Genomic DNA, 16551 nt, shown 5'->3' with positions numbered 1-16551 from the left:
TTATAGGACCTATCCAGGCTCCTGGGCACTGGTTGACCTACTTCTGATGTGCTTTGTCAGCCAGTTATGCGTCATAGCTCATAAAATCCTTTTTACATATTATAAATTTCTTTGTTAGCTTTCTTTGCATTTGCTAAAAACCCTAATAACCTACAAGCAATAGAAATTAATAGTTTCTAGTTGAGCTTCTGTATTTTTTGCTCATTATTGTTTTGTTGTTTCAGAACGTAAACAAGGTGAGAATTAAAGCATCAGAATTTCGGTATCCAAGGAGATTCTACGGAAAAAAAAATCTCTGCAGTGCAGATTGTATGTTGTACATGTAGAGACAGAGAAAATAAAAAGGTATGTTTCATCCTCCTCTGAAATCTAGGGAAGAGTTCAGTTCTACCCGGGGGGGGGGGGGGGGGGGGGGGAAGCAGCCCGGGGGCTTCTAGCATGAGGCCCAAGCACCATTATTTATTGAACACTTGCAAAGTTTGCTTTGAACTCGTAGGGTTTTCTCCCCGAACGTCAGCTCCACAGACCATTGCCTGTGTTGTCTTAAGATCCTCACCTGCAAAATCTGTAGAAATTGGGGCCGTCCGCTGACCCACAATTGCTCCTTTCTCTTAAGGGGAAGATAAGCATTTTCTTTCCGTGCCCGATAGGGAATTCAGTCCCATGCTGACTGGCCTAGGGCTGGTTGGTACTATAATAGGGGGACCCCACACTGCAGGTTTTACTCCTATATTAACACCGTGTCTGGCAGCACAGTGGACTAGTGGTTAGCACTTCTGCCTCACAGCACTGGGGTCATGAGTTCGATTTCCGACCATGGCCTTATCTGTGTGGAGTTTGTATGTTCTCCCCGTGTTTGTGTGGGTTTCCTCCGGGTGCTCTGGTTTCCTCCCACACTTCAAAAACATACTGGTAGGTTAATTGGCTGCTATCAAAAGTGACCCTAGTCTCTCTGTCTGTCTGTCTGTCTGTGTGTGTATATTAGGGAATTTAGACTGAAAGCTCCAATGGGGCAGGGACTGATGTGAGTGAGTTCTCTGTACAGCCCTACGGAATTAGTGGTGTTATATAAATAAATAATGATGATGATAACCTAGTGCCGGCATCTGCATTTTCGGAGGTACCTCATGCTTTTTGTCATCCCAATTTTGATGATACCAGCCTAGACTGACGGTGCTAGAGCTGGGGTGACCTTTTTTGTTTTTTGCCAGCGCATTTTTGTTTTTATAAAATACTGTTTATTGGTGACATAGCAAGAGAAATAATAAGAAAGACAAACCAAAGACAAGAGATGGTGTTGTGGGACTTTTTATAATATATTTTGCTTAAAACATATGATATATCACACACTTTAAGCATGTCGGACTGAAATGCACACAAATTGTGTATGCGTACTGCACAAATACCTTTGTCTCTGCATACTACACAAATTGCATACTTCTCGCTGACATAATTTACGCCTAAACTTTTCTACATAATTTGTGTTCAAGTCTGAATGAGACCTTGGGGTAAATGTATCAAGCTGTGAGTTTCTGGCGGGTTTGAATAGTGAAGATGTTGCCTATAGCAACCAATCAGATTCTAGCTATCACTCCCACCGGTCGGCTACCTCTCTTTCTCATCCCTTCTTCCCTTCTCCCCCTTCCTCGACTCCGTCTCCGTTTCTCCTGTCTCTCCGTCTCATCCATGTGTCTGTCTGTCTTCCCCTCCCTTTAGATTGTTCGCTCCTTTGAGCAGGGCTCTCCTACCTCCTGTTTCCATCACTTTTAACTGCGCTCTCCAGCTACTCAGCTCACCTCCTCTCAGTCCCTCTGCCCTCTGTCTCCTCTCGCTTCTCTCCGCTCCCCTCAGTGACTCTCAACCTGTCATCCGTGCCCACCCTCTTGGGCCATAGTTACCTGCCTGTACTCACTTCTCCCCTCCCTCCCTCTCTTTCATGCTGTGCCTGAGCCCCCAGAGTTATAGTGCTTACTGTTACTTGTACTGTGCTGTTTCACCTTGTACTGTGCCATTGTTTGTCCTTGTACGGCGCTACGGATACTTTGTGGCGCCCTATAAATAAAAATTAATAATAATAATAATAATAATAATGCACTAAATAAATGATAACTAGGATCTGATTGGTTATTATAGGCAATATCTCTACTTTCAAACCCAGCTGAAACTCCCAGCTTCATACATTTATCCCCTTGTGTGTTTCTACGTTTTCACCAGTCAATTTCAGGCAGAAGTCCTATTTCACATATAAGGAGCTATTCCAGCAAATTGTATAATAATTGTCATTAGGCAAAGTCATTCTTACGTGGCTTTACCCTGGAATTCTCAAACCAGTTTTGACATGATTGGAAAAACCAGCAACAACCTGTAAGCATCTACAACATCAGACTGCTTATAGAGACGTACTGATGAGAGGCTGCTGTCAATCTGGTGTAGAACGAACGTGATGGACCTTTATATGGGAAACCAGTTTGTGGCAGCATTTCTGTCTATTTCTCCTTGGGAAAAAAAAAAAATCTGCATGAAATTTTCACAAAACTAAAATGATCAACTCTAAATGAGACACATGATTTTTTGATGAACAAGTATTGCATTTTTCATGAATGAAAAAATGCATTAAAAAACAGAAGATTGAGCAAGCCCCAGGGGACATGTTATGTAATCACAGAGCTGAATGGCTCCTACACTGACACATAGACATGAATGGCGTTCCATAACTCGCCTTATTACACCCAAAGTAGACTAGTTCCAAGATTCCATTTATATGTATAGAACCAACAACAGTTCTAAGGAGTTCCAAACTATCAGGCACAATACAAAGCCCAATACACTCAATTAAATCACTCATAATAATTAGTGTGTCCTATTTATATGAATGCGTCACCTATAATATAATCCATTAACCAGGAAACATTGACTGTTCTTCCAACTAATTTCCATATAGAGGGTTCTCATGGATAGTTGGATGGAAGTCTATTTGGGCAGAGTAAAAAATGAATTTCATTCCTTGCACAGACCCACAGAAAAAAGGAAAATCTAACATCTGTCTGGCTGTACCCTAACATGGATTATTTAGCTGGGAAGTTGGTGGGAAGACCAGAGTAGAGCAGCGTGCTCTGGAAGATACAGGTATAGTGTCAGTGCTGGAGAGATAAGGGAACAGAGATGAAGCTATTCAGCTTGCATTATAATCATCATCATCACCATTTATTTATATAGCGCCACTAATTCCGCAGCGCTGTACAGAGAACTCACTCACATCAGTCCCTGCCCCATTGGAGCTTACAGTCTAAATTTCCTAACATACACACTCAGACAGAGACAGAGAGACTAAGGACAATTTTGATAGCAGCCAATAAACCTACCAGTATGTTTTTGGAGTGTGAGAGGAAACCGGAGCACTCGGAGGAAACCCACGCAAACACGGAGAGAACATACAAACTCCACACAGATAAGGCCATGGTCGGGAATTGAACTCATGACCCCAGTGCTGTGAGGCAGAAGTGCTAACCACTTCGCCAACCGTGCTAAGAAGTTGCACCAGTTGCAAAATAGTAGAAATAGTTGTATTTTCAATGATAAATATGTCTAAATTATTTTACTTATTTTCTGCCTTTGCTAAATGTCCCGAACTCAGCATTGTGATTAAATTGGTAGAAATTCTGTGTTTTGTGGAGAAGGCACTATGCCTCTCCATTGGTCACTCAGGAACTGCCAAACAAAGTGAGCGAGTGCTGGATAAGAAAGAGGTTTGTTTTATATTCATTTGTGACCTGTTTTGCTTAAACCCCACAATCTAGTTGCACCATAAGAGGCAAGCCATGCCGATCTGGTCCCGTGCAAACTTCCAGACAAAGAGATGGATGCTGAAGGCTTCATGCACTGTGTAGCCTGCCAGGGCTTGTTTGCAAGGAAATATCTGTGGCGACACATGAAGAGATGTAAGCTAAACCGAAGGGGTAACAAGCTCACACCTGGCAAGATCAGAGTCCAGTCACTGTGCGCCTTTGCTCAGCCTGTTCCACCTGACATTAGTGATGGCTTTTGGAAGCTCTTGAGTGACATGACCCAGGATGAAGTCTTACTCGCAGTCAAAAATGACTGATGCATCATGCAGATGGGACAGCATCTGTTCAACCGGGTCGTATCAGATGTTGGCAGGCACGAGTACATCCGTCAGAAGCTTAGAGAAATGGGCAGGATACTGCTACAGACAAGAAGGCCTACCCCTTTGAAGAGGATGGAAGACTTTCCCGCCCCATTGAACTTTCTGCACGTAGTAGACGCTGTGAAGCTGGTAGCTGGCTATAACGAGGAGACAGGTACATTTAAGGTGCTCTCGCTGGTACTCATGATCGGACGCGGCCTGCAGCGAGCATTGTGGAGTGCTGAGCCACTATGGAGGGCTGCACTGCTGCGTTTGAAAACACACGGAATTTCAGGAAGCTATATGAGGTGAGATGGAACGAGTTGATCTCATCGGCTGCCTTGAAAACTCTTAAGGAGTCCAAGTGGAACATGTCTCAGCTCTTACCTTTCACGGAAGATGTGAAAAAGATGCACTTGTACCTCGATGAGAAGCAGCAAGCCTACCGAATGGGGCTATCTACTTGCAAAAGTCTCCCTGGCACAGGTGATCTTGTTCAGTCGAAGAAGGGAAGGTGACGTTTCAAAAATGTTGCTGACGACCTTCTCCTCAAGAGATACCTCGGATCTCCACCAAGATGTGTCCCTAGCGCTTTCCGAGGCTGAGAGGAAGCTCTGATGGCACTTCAATCGCATTAAAATCTGAGGAAAACGAGGAAGAAAAGTGTCTGTCCTGCTGACACCAGCCATGCGAGCTGCAATGGAACTTCTTGCAGAAAAGCGTGACAAATGTGGAGTGGATAGATGCACTTTGACCCGGACAATGTGGTAAATGTGGAAAACGTGGTGTCTGATGTATGCTTTTGATTTTTACCTCGGTCATTTACATATCTGTTTCTTTTCAGAAGCGGTCCAGCTACAGAGCGACATGTCGGATGATGAGCAATCCCCCGTGACAGAGGGAGAAGTGACAAAGCCTTTAGTCGACAGTTCCACATCAGAAGAGAGGCGGTGTATGGACCTGGCAACACGGGACCAGTGCCCAGCCATGGCCTCCACAGGTAGGTGTAGCACACAGTTCTGCTAGGCAGAAAATATTTGCCTTCTCTGAGCCATAATGGACCACTCCACTTCCATTCAGGGTGCAAAGAAGTGCGGAGGAAATCCTGGGCCAGAGAGGAGGTCCAGGCTGTGGAGGAACACCTGATGAGGTTTATACAGACAGGCCGGGTGCCTGGTAAGAGAGACTGTGTGGCCTCATGGCTGAACCATCCATACTGAAAGATCGGAACCGGTCGGGGGTGAAATTCTACATAAAGAACCTCATAACAGCTTTAAAGTGGGATCAAACTTGTTGAAATGATGTGTAGTGGTTGAACAGGGCAGTAGCCTCCATGTCTAGATGTCGGTGTAAGCGGACATGCGGATGTCCTCAGACGGCCAAAATACACAAAACTTTCCCTACCATTGTTATTATTTATGAAGAAATGTATTCTGGAATGTGGATGTCCTCAGACAGTCAAAATACAGAACACTTTTCCCATCTTGCAGTCGGTGTCAGGACTTTATCCAAAGTCAAAGTGTAAATCTCATGTGGTAACTCTGATGACAAACCGCTCCTACTAAAAACATGTGTGTGTGTGTATGCGTGTGTGTGTGTATGCGTGTGTGTGTGTATGCATGCGTGTGTGCATGCATGTGTGTGTGCGTATGCGTGTGTGTTTGTATGCATGTGTGTGTATGCATGCATGCGTGTGTGCATGTGCGTGTGTGTGTGTGTATGCATGCAGGGCCGTCTTTCCCATTGGACACAATGGGCAGGTGCCCGGGGGCCCTGCAGCCCTGGGGGGCCCTTCGGAGGCAGCAAAAAAAAAAAAACCTGGAAAAAAAAAAGACAATACTTACCTTGCGGTCAGCTGGCGATCCGGCTCCCTCCATGGTCTACTCCTCCGTACGGCACTCGCAGTGCATGTCGGGTGTGACGTCATCACGCCCGCCCGACATCCATTGCGGAGCGCGACGGAGGAGGAGACCATGGAGGGAGCCGGATCGCCAGCTGACCGCAAGGTAAGTATTGATTTATTTTTTTTGCCAGGCTTTTTTTTTTTTTTTTGCTGCCTCCAACAGGCCCCCCTGGGCTGCAGGACCCATATATATATAATCATTTTTTTATATATATATATATATATATATATATATATATATGTATATATAGGGGCCCCGGAGCACTGCTGTGCCCGGGAGCCCAAGATGTTGTTAAGAGGGCCCTGTATGCATGCGTATGTGTATGCATGCGTGTGTGTGTGTGCATGCATGTGTGTGTATGCGTGTGTGTGTGCATGCATGTGTGTGTCTGCGTGTGTGTGTGTGTGTGTGTGTGTGTGTGTGTGTGAATGACTTTAGCAGTTTGTGTTCCCAGAACAAATGGCTTTGATGGTATAATTCTAAATGTGGCCTCCTAGAGTTAGAATAATATTTTTTACATAATTGATCAGTACAACCCGCGGGATTTTATCTGTTCAGCAGAATGAATCATTTTCCTACCCACGTTTTACATCCATTATTGTTGAGGCTGAAAGATCAGCCACCTACAGCAGAATAGGATATGAATCCCGCAGGATGGATGGCTCCATTGCAATTAATTCACATGTGTTGTTCATGCTTGTATTGTATCAACCTCAGGCATGCAGCCTACAGCCAAACTAATATCAATGCAAGCCCGTGTCAACTTCTAAACGACCCTACTGGAGACCCCAATTATAATGTGCTGCTTTATTGATTCATTTGCAATATAAATATATCCACATATTGCAGACAGCCCAGTGGCTATATTATTATGAAACCATAAAACACTTGTTTGACATTAGCAAACATCTCTCTCTGTTTTACTTACCTAGAAGAGATGAAAATATAGAAGACATTTCTTTAAATAATATATCTTATATCTCAATAAGAAAGGGTCTACGTTATAAAATGCACCGAAAATGTACGTTGCTTTAGAAAATATAAAGACTGTCTTGAAAGCTTTAAAACGTGTTTTCTTTAAAACCTCTTAGCTCTGGTGTCTCATCCTATAGAACAGATTGTCAGCCTGTAATATACCAGATACCCTGACACAACAAGTCTCATGAAAGGCTGGCAGTGACTGCTGATGCTTGTAGTGCCTCACCTGCTAGAAAGCTTTCGGTTGACTATCTCTGTTGCAGTCTTTTGTTGTAAAACACAGCAGCCCTCTCTGTATGGTGCTGTCCACAAGGCTGGTACTGAAATTTTAGACAGATCATTGTATCTAAAGCTGGGTGCACACTACAGAAAATTACCGCAGATGCGATTTCTGTAATGATTTTACCAACAACTGAAAGTCCTGCTGGTCGTCAGTGCGTACACACTTCCACATTTGCCAGACATCGTTCCATCGTTGAGATTTTTAGTCCATTTATAAAATCAAATCAAACGATACGATGCGCTTTGGTAGGACAAATCATGATCATTGGAGCGTACACACTAATGCAATATCAGACCTGACAGTCGTTTATCGTGTGATTGACACGATACTTAGTTGAAAAACATGTAGTGTGTACCTAGCATTACCGACAGTCACCGGGTTCAAACCATCAGGTCTCAGACCTGTTATCGGTGCATGTTTGTGGGTATAGGTCAGGGAACACAAGGGTCTTAATATTAGGTCAGTCAATGTGATATATCTCCCTATACTGTAATAATTCCACCTATATTTATACCACAAAATCCACTTACTATAGAATGTGTTTTTTCCTGCAGCCTGAAGAAAGGTTTGTTTAAATGTAATATCAAAATTGATCCCTTTTGAATTAATTATTTAAAGTATTTTTATGCATTCACACACACACACACACACACACACACACACACACACACATACACACACACACACACACACACACATATATATATATAGTAGCAAATATGGCTCATTGCCACGGTTCCCCTATAAGGGATCTGATAAAAGCACGGGACCACGCAGGTTAAGTGTTTAAACATTTAACCCGACATTGCCGCTTTAAATTAAAAAGTGATACAGGACGCGATGACGGGAAAATCTACTGATGGACACCTGACTATTCGGAATAACTTTGAGTCACCATCCTGCTGAGATCGGAGATCTACAGCGTCGGTTTGGAGGTAAGTCTGCTTATATTACAATCGTTTTTTTCCCATATTCGGAATTTAAGTGTAGTACTCCTCGGTGTCGGAATGGTGGTAATCGTGAAAACGATTACCACCGTATAGAGTGATCCTCTTTCCTGATGACAATTTTAGGACATGCATTCCAATAAATCGTACAATAATCTACCATAGAACGCAGTCCGTGATATTAGAAGCCAATCAGTAGATGGGGAATGATTTTAGCACATACCAACCATCAGGGGAGGGCTGGCAAGCGTTAGCGCAGGGGACAAGACTCGACTCAGCAGCCTATAAGGAACATTTTAAAGGAAAAAAAAGGCATGTGACCCAATGAACGAGCCCAAGGTAGCCCACTATGGGACTGTCCTGGTGGGGGGATGCACCCCTGCCCCACCAGCCCAGCCTGCCTCTGCCAACCATAATTAGACTGCATGAGGCCCAACAATTGAGCCTCTTATGTACGTCTAGTTGCTATCCAATAGTGATTGTCCACTTCCAGTGATGTGGTTCCAAAGCACAATGTGATTTAATAGCAAAAAGTAACAGAGTAACAAGTCTAAATAAAATAAGTACAGCCGTTACTCAGTCGTTACTTAGCAGGCGCCCTGGATCCAGCATACTGTCATTCAATCCTGAAGTCTGGGTCAAAGTGACTGAATACTGGTCCCAAAGCTTCTGCTTATATACAGTTAGTGATACAGTGAAAACAATACAGATGATGTGGCTTGCTTCCATAGGTTCAGGCTTAAGGAAGGTCCAGTGTAATGCAGGTCATTGGCCAGTTCAAACGATGCCCTCCAAAGATGGGGGTCAGCTCTCCAGAAGATGAATACTAATCTTCCCGCCAAGAACTAGTTCAACCTGGCCTATTAGCATTACACAGACAATATCATTCTAATAATTTATTCCCTATAATCCATATCTAGCATTTGCAAGGTGCAATCCTTTCGGCGATTGAACCGGACGTCTGCGGATAAATAGGGGATTAAAATGATACCAAACATAATATGTTTCCTGTGACCTGATCTTCAGATCTCACTAACGTGTATATAACATTATATTTCACCATAAACTCTGCTACATTTCCTTACAAGTAACTATGTGTTGCAACTACTTTTAATATGAACTAATTACAAGTGTATGTGTTCGTGTAAATGTGTGTATGTGTTTGCACGTGTTGCGGTTAATTACGCTCCTCCACGTCGTAGCGTGCTATTCGCATAATTTCAGACACAGACAATTGGATTGTTAGATATTAATTTGAAATGACCATATCCAAATTAACTGATTTCGACAAGCCACAGGGAGCTTTGGTGCCCAGTTTAATTTTGGGGACAATAGATTTCTATCATATTTCTGAAACAGTAAAACAACATGACAAATATTATGTTTTGTTTATCGCTCTAGATATTATACCTGATTAATTATAAGTTTTGTATGATACCTGCATCTTGTGAAATAGAAACTAAACTCTGATTACCGAACACAGATTGGATTTTTTTCTTCCTAGTAAACAGTATTGCCTGTTGCAAATTAACTCAGATGGGAAAATTAAATGATCTAGCGAGAGAATGTACATGGGAATAATTTGTTCATTGAAATGCAGTAAATGTACCCATTAGTGCCTTCAGAAAGCTATCAATACTAGGAATCCTGGTAGTAGGCATGGTGTTTTCTTAGTAAAACCAGATTTTAGCTAATGACTTGATTGTGGGGGAGTGAAGAAGTGAACATCGTATTGGTTTTTATATTACAGTCACTTTGCAGCTGGCATAGGCAAACCGAGGGGGAGTTTCCTAGTGCTTGGAAACCCCCCTCCAAGCCTGGGGCACTGTATAATTGAGATGGCTGGACCCTGCTCCCACTTCACACAACTCTGCTTTGAAAAGGGAGAGCTGCGTGCACCTAACAGTAGTGCACACAGCATTGCCCATGTATATTATGTGGATAGGAATTGCCTGTGTATATGATGGGGATAGGAAGAGTTGGAGAGCAGCCCAGCACTGTGTGAATTTATAGCCACGCCCCCATGCATGCTGGTCACGCCCACTGGTGGCGTGGTGTGGAAACCCCCCTCTACAAATCCTGCGTTTGCCCCTGGCTGGATAGTGAATTCTGGTGAGTTTATGGGGATGAAACAGCTGATGGTGGCCTATCAGATTCAAGCGGTGACGTACAGTATGGATTTCGTTCCCCAATTTATCAAAAGTTTGTTTATTGTAAATAAGTACCCAAATATTACATATAGAACTTTATGCAAAGGATTAAAGGAGATATCCATTTATTTTTCTTCAGGTAATGATAATAAAATGAATTATTAGCACTGTTATTCATTTCAGTGTTGATTTATGCCTGAAAAAAATAACGTAAACTGATTTGCGTCTCTGTAGCGCTAAGTTTCATAACCACTGACGTTAAAATACTGGTCAGAGGTTGGGACCCATTGTTCTCAGTGTCAGGATACACACTTGTGTTTTTATCTGTGTTTGGACTCAATGTGTTCCGTCACGTTGCAGTTTCCAAATCTTCCTTGTTCCATCCTCTTCGTTTAAATTAAATGCATTGAGGTCCATTTAGTCATCTGCGATAGTCTCCTACATGCAAGTAACAAATGTATGTCAGATGCATTTGCAATTGACTTACAGTTTCACTGACATCACAACCTGCATTTATAAATGCAAATAAAATGGTATTGGTTATAAGTAGAGATGCTCAGGTTCGGTTCCCAGAGAATCAAACACACTCGAACTTAGCAGATCCGAGTACCTAGCCGAGCAGGCTCGTTACTTTCATGCGCCCTCGGAATTGCAAAACGAGGCAAAACATCATTGTTACGTCGTCAGATCTCGGGAGCTTTGGATTCTATAAGCACCGCCCTCCACGGCGATCCAGCGCTATTTTCACAGAAGGACACAGAAGGGGTAGCACAGTTCTTGGCAGTCTCTAGTGCAGTTGGGCAGCGTCATAGGTAGAATAGAAAGAGGAGGGGTAGCAGTGTCCTTCAAAGTCTACAGTGACATTCGGAGAGCTCCATTGCTCCATTGCTAAATGTCATTGCTGAAATAAAAATAATAGGTCTGGCAGGCTTGGTCTTCTAAATCTGCAGTCTTTGTTTGAAAGTGTATGGAAATAATATTGTGACCGGTGAGGTGGTCAAAATTGACTGCAAATTACTTGAAATTAGTATGATTGAGGTTAATAATAATTAGGATGTGCACCGGCTACTTTTGGTGTCTCGTGTTTTGTGTTTTGGATTCGGATTTGCTTGAGGTTTTGGGTTCGGATTTGTTTCGCAAAACACCTGACGAAAGGTTTTGGTTCGGATTTAAGGTTTTGGATTCGGATTTATTTTGAAAAAAACATAAAAAGTGTTAAAAACAAGTCTTTTGGTTTATTTTCACTCCTACGCTATTATTTACCTCAATAACATTCAATAACAATCATTTCCACTAATTCCCAGTCTATTCTGCAGAATCAGTGAACTTTGTAATATTGCAGTACCAATGGACTTATACTGCAGGATTGTTTTTGGATTTTTTTTTTTTTATTTCTTTTTTTTATAACTTTTTTTAAAATTTTTCGTGCTGTGCTGTGCTGTGCTGTGCTCTTCTATGGGCATTGTTATTTCCCCAGCACAGCACAGCACAGAACTGAACAGCACAGCACAGCACGAGATATAGCAGGACAGAGGACCACCTAACACACCCTCCCTCTACCCTGATCAATGCCCGAGTGAAGATGGTGGCGACTAGCGGGGAATTTATAGGATCCGAGTATCGCGAGATCCGACAGCGGGATTATGACTCAGAGCCTCGGTTTCAATTTTGCAATTGGCGGGAATACCCGGATCTGTCTCGGATCCGGCTCGGATCGGCAACGTTCGGGTGGGCTCGGATTTCAGATATCCGAGCCTGCTCATCTCTAATAATAATGTGGGGGGAAAAAAAGCAAAAATATGTGATTTTAGAAAAAAAAAATGGATTTTAGAAAAAATCGGGATCCAAAACCAAAACCAAAACATCCAAGGGCGGTTATGCCAAAACCAAAACCAAATCATGAAGTTAATCCAAAACCAAAACCAGAACACGGGGGTCAGTGAACATCTCTATTTATAAGGCCTAAGGGATAAGTGTTTAGCAGAGAGCTAGAACGTTTCTGCAACTAACTGCAGTCCTGGCAGTTTCCCATGGAAGGAGGTTTAAGAGCCCAGAACAATATCTTTGCAAATACACCTGATGCACGCCTGCAGACATCTCCAGGACACACATAGGTAGGCTTAAATCGACTTTAGTATATGCCTATTTTTTCCAGCAGAAGTCAACAGATAAGCCTTAAAATTATTTGCAAGCCTTCTTATTATCATTTTGGGAGTTTGTTTTTTTTCTGTAAAAATGTGTTGAATTCTCCTTTTAGTTTTAGAATACAATATTAGCATGTCAATACATTTATTTTTATGAAAGCTATGGTCACGTTCCATACAGCACCCTACGGTCTTGTCTTCTTACAATATGCAATGTACAGAACGAATCGCTCATTGTCTCAAAAAGAATTCAGGTTAACTTGAGCCATTTTACTCTAATATCGAGCAGGACTGCAGCTTAGCAAATGGTTTTCAGAACAAAACTCTTTGGGATAACTGTGGCTACATCTAGATTTCGATTTTTTTTGGCTGAGATGTGCAAATGAATTACACACCCCTTAGCTTAATTATAGTGTTGTCTGCCCTGGGGCACCTTCAGTGGCTGGCTTTCAAATGTTAGCTCTTGGGGGGCGATACACAACTCAGCAGCCTATTCAGAGCATTTTAAAGGAAAATAAATGCAGATAGTCCAGTAACTATTTGTGTTGGTTCCTTACAATATTATTTACATCCGGGAGCCGAAGCAGACAGGGGCACCCACTATTCGGGTTTGTGGGGCAATTATTTAAAAGAAAAATACTACTATAATGCAGTACAGTTCTGGGCACCCTATAAAAAAGATAATTTGGAACTAGAAAGGGTTCAGAGAAGGGCGGGCGAAAAAATTGATAAAGGGTATGGAGTGATTAAGTTATGAGGAAAGGTTAGCCAGTTTAGGCATGTTTACTTTAGAAAAGAGGCGTCTAAGAGGAGATATGATTACTATGTACAAATACATTAAAGGGTCAATACAGAGAACTTTCATGGGAACTTTTTACCCCAAGGACTTTACACAGGACATGTGGTCACCCCCTAAGGTTAGAGGATAGGAAGATTCACAACCAGCAAAGGAAGGGGTTCTTTACAGTAAGGGCAGTCAAGATATGGAATTCACTACCAGGGAAGGTTGTGATGGCAGATTCAATAGATATGTTTAAGATAGGGTTAGACAAATTTTTTGCAGAAAAGTGTATCCAGGGATACGACCGTTAATTAAAATAAAGGATAGTAGTGGATATAGGGTAAAAAATAGGACTGCAATATTGAGTCTGGGGGGATTTTCACAATTGAAACAGATTGGCGGTTGCTTACTCTGGATCAATTTCAAATATAAGTGCAGGATCGCAGGAGATCCAAAATAGGTTGAACTTGATGGACTGGTGTCTTTTTCAAACTCGTCAACTATGTTACTATGTTACTATGTATTTATGAAGTGAAACTGGATCTAGCTGTACTGATAAACCCACAGGCATATTTTTTATGAACCATTTCCCAGTGTGTCCGTCCTGTTTTAGTCCACCTGACATGAAGCCTTTTTAAGGTATAGAATCATTTGTCTAGTGGCCCTTGGTATATGTCCAATCTGACCCTGATTGAGCTTATTACAGTAACATTACTAAAAAGCCTAGACTAGGTCAGCTGACTCTGAGTATATGTGTGATAACTCATGTTGACACTTTCTGCGCATTGTAATTTCATGAATCATTTTTATTTTGAAGTCACCGACCACTACAAAGCTGTAGGTGCGTTGTACGCAATGTCTTTTTCGTTCATTCTAAAAATAGCTAAAACAACACCAAAAAAATGAAAACTGTCATTTTAAAAGTCATTTTAAAAGTAAAGCTAAAACATGTACTACCATCACTCAGTATCCCATGCGCTGAATTTCTGGAGACTTGTCATTTTAAAACTCAGTGTGAGATGCATTTCTTCATGAAGATTGTGAATATATTATATTAAATGATACCAGTTCTACAATCTGTCTTAACGTGTTTCTATTGGCTAGTGGAAATAGCCATTTGTGGGACGAGGCAATAATCAGCCAATCAATTTGCTAGGAGCTGATGTCACAATGACACTTAGTGAATTGATAGGCTAAATTCTTCGAACTGTGAATGGGCAACAAGTACACTTTAAAATGAGTGGTACTGAATGATACTATGCACCACAAGTTGCCAAAAAAGGCTTCACAGTATTATTAGCTGACCTTGGCCGGGCACATTCCCCTACTGCTGACCTCCTGGACAATTTATTTAAATAATACAAATAAACTGGGGGTATCCAGTCCCTTTAAAGTCTGTATAGTGTACTGCTAAAAAATCCAGATTAGCTCTTGGGCCAAGACAGTTGACTAGGGAGATTGGAAGACTTCATAGTTATATGGCAGCCTGCAGTGAGCAACTGAATTATTTAAATCAAAGGAAAGACAGCACAGTCCACCCTCCTCTACATCCTATGTAATTCATGTTTTCATTCCTTTTAGATCACCAAACCACAAATGGCACGTTTATAAATATTTCAATCCCCTTTTGCTGTGAGTAAAATTTGTTGGCAGTCAAATGGTTTATTCATCTCAGTGCAGAAAGAATGTGACAACAAGTGTATATTTCACCTGCAGTTAACTGATTGTTAACTCGGTTGCCGCGGCAACAGAGTTGCAGGGTTGGAGCCGTTTATAAACAATGTGGTAAAATAACGATGTGTTACATAACTGATTTACCTGTTAAAGCCCACACACTTTCCTTTAAGCAGTGTGCACCTTGCAAATTATTCTCCTTGGTCTAAGCTTTCATTTTATTCTGCACACTATTCACATGGTATTATTATTATTATTATTATTATTAATAATAATCTTTATTTATAGGGCGACACATGAGGTCCGCAGCGCTGTACAGAGGGCAAACAACAAGACAGTACATGGTATAAAAGTACAATACAGTAAACAAATAACACTACAACTCTCAACACAGCCTGGGGAAAAAATATAGGTAATAAGAGCAGGAGGGAAGAGGGACCTGCTCACTAGAGCTTACTATTTTGTAGAGAGGGGTTTCCATGCCACACCGCCAGTGGGCGTGACCAAAATGCTTTGGGGCGTGGCCGCTCTCCAACTCTTCCTATCACCATATTATACATGGGCAATGCTGCCTGCACTACTGTTAGGAGCACGCAGCTCTCCCTTTTCGAGCAGAGCCGTGTGAAGCGGGACATACCTCCCAACTGTCCCTACAGTCAGGACACAGTCCTGACTGAGTGTGTCAGAACAGATGACAGACAGTCCTGCTCTCTCTCCTACCTGTTCTTGTTGTTTTCAATACTTGTTGGGGAGAGATGGCTGTGAACAGTACAGGCAGAAACGATCTGCACACAATCTGCAATCTGGTCCCGGGGCAGGGTCTACCTGGTGATACTGCATTCTGCCCCTGCTTTGATATGAAGAAATGCAGATACGGGGACATTTTCGTGCACCTGCGCAGTGGGGAAATGAGTATATTCACGCCACTAAATTTGACAGACGCCTAACTCAAAAATGAGGCCCAATCTATACATGGGTCCATCAACATACAATTACCCAATTTTACATCAACCTACAAAAAAAAGATAATTGATTTGTCCTAAGTAGAACTATCAGCCCACCACAGGAAACCATACAGTAAAAGAAACTGCAGGGAATTCACTTAATTTCAAATTTGCAAAATGACTCATCTGAGTATGGGAATGCAGGTGTAAGAAGCTTGATCAAAGGACTGCTTATTTGCACGGCTAGGGGTATATATACTAAAGCTTCTATAAAGGAAAAGTGGAGGTGTTGCCAATAGCAACCAATCAGATGCTAGCTATCATTTATCTAGTACACTCTACATAAATGACAGCTAGAATGTGATTGGTTGCTATGGGCAACACCTCCACTTTTCCTTTTAGAAGTTTTAGTAAATCTACAGCTTAGTGGTAGATTTACTAAAGCTTCTAAAAAAGAAAAGTGGAGGTGTTGCCCATAGCAACCCATCAGTTTTATCTACTACATTCTAGAACATGATAGCTAGAATCTGATTGGTTGCTATGGGCAACACCATCACCGTTACTTTTTAGAAGCTGTAGTCAATCTACTCCTTGGACTTAAT

Source organism: Mixophyes fleayi, chromosome 12 (genome assembly GCF_038048845.1).
Source record: "Mixophyes fleayi isolate aMixFle1 chromosome 12, aMixFle1.hap1, whole genome shotgun sequence".
NCBI lineage: Eukaryota > Metazoa > Chordata > Amphibia > Anura > Limnodynastidae > Mixophyes > Mixophyes fleayi.
Note: the sequence above shows the minus strand (reverse complement) of the source record.